Source organism: Theobroma umbraticum, unplaced genomic scaffold (genome assembly GCF_002168275.2).
Source record: "Theobroma umbraticum cultivar Fairchild unplaced genomic scaffold, ASM216827v3 scaffold_77.0, whole genome shotgun sequence".
Taxonomy (NCBI): Eukaryota; Viridiplantae; Streptophyta; class Magnoliopsida; order Malvales; family Malvaceae; genus Theobroma; species Theobroma umbraticum.
This window is the reverse complement of record NW_018397280.1, coordinates 824,133-829,857: the sequence shown is the minus strand read 5'-3', so window position 1 is coordinate 829,857 and position 5,725 is coordinate 824,133. Positions and strand designations below refer to the sequence as shown.

The window sequence follows — 5,725 nt, the reverse complement described above, 5'->3', positions numbered from 1 at the left end:
TTAACTGAAGGTAGTGGATCATGCTCATCATAACACTATTTAGTTTTGAGTTGTAGTGGTGGTGGTTCTGATTCAAGAATTGATGGTTGATTACTTGTAGGTGGTGGAGTAGGATTACCTTGATTTTTATCAGCTAAATCCACTATATATCAATGACTTGTGGTTGAAGGACTATTAGTTGCTTTGAAAATGGTAAATTTAACTACCTTCTCTGCAACTCTAAATATTATTTTGCCTTCACTTACATCTATTAGTGTGTCTGCAGTGGCTAAGAATGGACGTCCTAGTATGGTCAAAATTTCTTGATCCTCTTCCATCTCAAGTACTATGAAGTCTACTAGAATAAACAGTTTCCCAACATTAAGCAAGACATCCTCTATCACCCTACAAGGGTGTTTTATCGTTCTATTAGCTACTTGCAAGGTGACTGTAGTGGGTTAAATCTCCTTTAGTCCAATTCTCCTAGTAATAGACAAAAGCATTATTAAGACACCAGCACCAACATCACACAAAGCTTTTGAAAAATTAAAATTTCTAATTGACCAAAGGATAGAAAAACTCTTTAGGTCCTTAAGCTTTGTTGGAAGCTTGTTTTGGATTATTGCACTATACTCCTCAGTGAGTATAATTGCTCAAAGTCCTCTAGTTTCCTTTTCTTTGTCAATATGTCTTTCAGAAACTTCACATATGATGGCATTTTCTCTAAAGCTTTTGCAAAAAGAATGTTGATGTGAAGCTTTCTGAATACCTTAAGAAATTTTTTGAAGTGCTTATCAAGCTTTTATTTATGAAGGCACTAAGGAAATGGTGGTGGTGGTAAAATTGCCTTTAATTCCTTCTCTTGACTTTACTTATCAGATGTTTCAATCACTGTTTTATTCTCAACAGGCTCATCTTGAAAATTAACTTGCCTAACACTATGTTCAACCTCTTTCTCACTCCTTAAGATGATTGCCATAACTTGTTCCTTACCTTCTCTCCTTGGATTCACCTCCGTATCACTAAGTAATGTTCCCTGAGGTCAGTTGTTTAATAAATTGGCAAGTTGACCAACTTGAGTCTCAAGGTTTCAAATTGATGTTGCTTGACTCTGAATGAGAGCTATTTGACTTTGTATAATGCTATCATTTTGTGTCATGTGCTACCTTAGTAGATCTTCCACAACTGGCTTTTTTTTAAAAATAGGTGGGTTAGCTTGTTGGTGAAATATTAGAGGTGCATTTGGCCTTGGAGTTAAAGATAAACCTTGATTATTAGCTCAAGAGAAATTGGGATGATTCCTCCACCCTTGGCTGTAAGTGTTGGAGTAGGGGTTATTCTATTGTCTATTACCCACAAATTGCACTGTCTCCATTAAGCTTGGATATTAATGACTTGCGTGATTATCTCCGCAAAACTCACAAGCTACAAAAGGACTTCACAAACTATTAGTACCAAAAGATTCAAGAGTTTTAGTTAAAGTTGCTACCTATGCAAATAATGTTGTCATAGCATCAACATCATAGATTCCAACTATTCTCCTATGCATTGCTCGCTCTATTGGCCACTAGTAGTTTTTGGTAGCCATCTCTTCTAACAAATCATATGCCTCATTAATTGATTTTGCCATTAAAGCTCCTCTCGCAGCGGCATTAATGGTGGTTCAAACCTGCCCACTTAAATATTTTAAAATGTCTGCACTTGAAGCCATTTTGGGGGACCATGATGAAGACAATGCCAAAGTAGTTCTTTGTGGCTTTCCCAAGCTTCGTACAATGATTCAGAATCTAGCTGCATGAATGATGTAATATCATTCCTCATTTTTGCTATCTTAGCTGAAGGGAAGAATTTGGCAAGGAATTTCTAAGCAAGATCATCTCATGTTTTTATTGAGTCATTAGGGAGCACATTCAACCATGCTTTATCTTTATCTTTTAATGAGACAAAAAAAAAGCCTCAAATGAATTGCATCATCAGTGACACCATTGTGTTTGAAAATGTCATAAATCTCTAAAAAGTTTGATATATGACTATTTAGATCATCATGACGAAGGCCCTTAAACTAGAATAAAGTTTAAATCATGGTGATGATAGCTGGCTTGATCTCAAAATTGTTTGCTTGAATAGTTGGCCTTCGAATTCTCAATGGAATTCCTTGTACCAAAGGAACAACATAATCCCTTAAGCAAAGATTGCTAGCTATTTCATGCTTTTTGATTTGCTATTCACCCTGTTGATCAACCATTGTATTTATTGGAGCAACACCTTGTTGATTCTTTGGTCAAAGTTTGTGAAATGTTCGCCTAATTTCTGGATCACACGGAATAGCCTCCAAGTTGTTTACTCTTCTCATACAAGAGCTAAACACAATTGAAAAACAAAAATAAACTTAAATTAAGAATAATATGTAAAATTTTAATATTAGCAAATAACAAAGAAGACACAATCCTCGGCAATGATGCCAAAAACTTGTTATCAATTTTGCACACGTTAGTATACATATCGAACAAGTAATATAGTGATGAAGTAGAGTATCATTCCCATAAAGATTTGTTCCTAAATTTTTTCTAAGTATTAAAATCTTATAACAAATCAATCTTACTTAAATAATCAAAATTTACAAAAAATTAATTAAAAAAATTAAAATAAACATTAAATTAACTAACAAACTAAATAAGTTCAGAAAAGCAATATATTAAAGACTTAGGATTATGAGTTCATTCAAAATTTGATATGATACCAGCTTTTCTTGTTATTTATCTTTCTTAGGTGGTTTTACTAACCTAGAATCCAAAGTTATGGACAAGTCTCCATCGAGTTGCTTGTGCAAATACCTAACTTAATTAGTTTACTATATGTCTATAGAAATTAATTAAATTATGCTCATTATGCAAGTGTCCTAATGTGGCTATGTATGGCAATTAGAGTATGTCTATCTGAATAGCAAATCATATCACTTAAGTGACATGAACATACACTATTTAAACATTAGTCCAATCTAAAATCTCTTTATTGAGTCTCAATTAGATTCACAAATCAGTTAATTGTTGGCCAGACAATCAAAAGTATTAAGGACAGATTTGAATAGGCTAAACTACACCCATTAATGATAAATAAAAGAGAAACTAATATTCAAACTATATGTTGAAATCCACCACAATCCTAAAAAGATAATTTAGCTCATAATAACTAATAAAAACAACATCTAAAAAAATTTAGCCATGAATCCAAGTCAATGAAAACAAAAGAAACACCAAAGTAGAGAAAGAAACTAATTATTGAAGCTTTGCAATCTCAATTCTCTCTCAAATTTTTTTGTTTTCTTGCTTTGTTCTTCGCTTCAAATCTCCTGAAGAGTTGCTTGCTCCCTCTTCCTTTAAACCATTAAAAAATGTCCCTTAAATAGGCTCCAAGTAACCTAATTTCTAAAATCCCATCAAATTTTTATTTTTGGAAAATTGCCCAGCGTTGGGGTGCTAGTTTTTTTGTTACAGTAGCATTGCAACAATACTTCTCTAGCACTGTGGTGTTGAGCTCTTAGGAAAATTGTATGGTGAGCTTCCATTCACCAACACTGTAGCCTTGTTCTCTTAGTGCTGCAATGGTTTATCAACTTCAAACATGATTTCCACCTTAATTTGTTTTGAATTAGGAAAAGTGGTAAATATAAAAATTGTAGTGGTATATATGTTGAGAAAAATGTTTACCACATCATTTGATGAAAATTAGTGCTCATTTGATGAAAATGTCTGAATCTGAAGCCATTTAGGTATACCTTGATGAGGCCAATGATAAAGCAAATCCTTATATCTCTCTCATGCCTCAAACAATGATTCAGAGTCATGTTGCATGAAAAAAGAAATATCATTCCTTATCTTTGTTGTCTTGGCTGAATAAAAGAATTTAGTTAATAACTTCTAAGCAAGATCATCCCAAGTCATAATAAAGCCCATAATAAGAGAATTTAACCAAACCTTCACCTTGTCCTGCAATGTGAAAGAAAGGAATCTCAGTCTAATACCATTATCAGCAACTTCATTATGCTTAAAAGTGTCACAAATCTCAAAAAAATTAGAAATGTGAGAGTTTAGGTCATTATTAAGTAGACCACCAAATTGGACTAAAGTCTGGATCACTTGGATGATTGTCATCTTTACCCCAAGGTTGTTAGCTTGAATAGCCGGCCTTTGAATGCTCAAGTGAAGACCTTGCACCAATAAAATAGCATAATCCCTCAAAGACCGATTATCCACTACTTGCTCTTGAATTTGCTACTCTTTTTGATTATTAGCCATTGTTTCTAAATAATGAATTTTGCCTCAAAAGTCTTCAAAAAGTCTTCTCAATTTCTAGATCACAAAGGACAATTTCCAAACTCCTTACTGTTCTCCTACACTAGCCAAAAAGTACCAAAAATAAAGAAAAACAAAACTTGAAGTAAGACTAATTTGCTTGGTATTAATATTAACTAAAAGACAAGGAAACAACTCCCCAACAACAATGCCAAAAACTTGTTGTCAACTTTACATACTCAAGTCCACGTGTCACCTAAGTAATAAAGAGGTAAGTAAGTATCGTATCCCACAAGGAATTGTATCTAAATCCTTACTAAATATTAAAATTAATGCACTCTTGTTTTATCCGAGTAAATCAAATTTTTTAAAATTAATTAAAGATAAAATCTATTTAACAACACTAATCTAAGAAATAAAAGCTAAAATTAATAGAAAAGTAGTAGACTAAGAGTCTAGGATTATGGTTTATTGGATATTTTATTTGGAGTAATATTTCTCTTAATACTTAAATTAATGGGTGGTGATGATAGTCTAGAATCTGCACTTATGTACAAATCTCTGTCAAGATGTTGCACACATACCTATAGAAAAGACATAGTAACAGTTTTGTAATTCTAAGATCAGTCTAGAAGGTAAAGATATGGAAACTATCCCTACAACCAATGTAGCAACCTTTGCTCCATTTCCTACTCTTAGGACTTCCTCTCCCTCTGACAATCTTTTATTCATTTCTAGCATCTTCATGTCATTACATAGATGTGACCCACATCTAGTATCTAACACTCATGATGATGAATCAATGGTAGATAGATTTACTTCAATCATATCCATGGTCAAAGGTGAAACTTCTACAAGTTTCTCGTTCTTTGACCTTGTCCAAAAGGTAAGAATATCTTACCTAATAACATCTCTTCTTAATAAATATTTGAGAATGTTTCTTAACTTGATATGCCAGACTAAACATTTTAGCCTAGATTTCATGATGGCACCAAGCATGCCACACAAAGTGATGTGTATTCACATTCTAACAACTTAGACATTGAAAGAACATTCATGAGTAATCATGCATTGTAATCAATTAAGGTGAGATAGTAAATCTTAATTGATTGCTCCCACTATTTTCTTCAAGATGATAACCCTCCATATCATCTTAAGAGATCTCTACAAGGATTATATTAGTGGGTAAGGATCCCTATCCATTCTAATCATGACCTTAAATGTCCTTTAATATCGTGACAATTATAATATTTAACTAATGCCTAATTAAACTCTTTTAATTAGGTCCTTAATAGTTAAAAAGAGTTTAATTAAGCCCTTAGTAGTTAAAACCTAGAATTTGATTTAAGTTTAACTTAAATCATCACATGTTCAATTTAATCCAAATTACAACCTTTGTGTGTAACCCATCAAGTTCGTAACATGTTGACAATAGAATTGAATTATAATATTAT

At 32.7% G+C, this 5,725-nt stretch overlaps 2 non-coding genes across 2 annotated transcripts; both read left to right on the top strand.

Moving 5' to 3' along the window:
- Positions 1-1,696: 1,696 nt before the first annotated feature.
- LOC149526300 (small nucleolar RNA R71) lies at positions 1,697-1,803 on the top strand. The gene has a single exon (XR_016352149.1). It is a non-coding gene; the product is annotated as a small nucleolar RNA R71 (small nucleolar RNA).
- Positions 1,804-3,750: 1,947 nt separating this feature from the next.
- Positions 3,751-3,857, top strand: LOC149526299 (small nucleolar RNA R71). The gene has a single exon (XR_016352151.1). It is a non-coding gene; the product is annotated as a small nucleolar RNA R71 (small nucleolar RNA).
- The last annotated feature ends 1,868 nt before the right edge of the window (positions 3,858-5,725 follow it).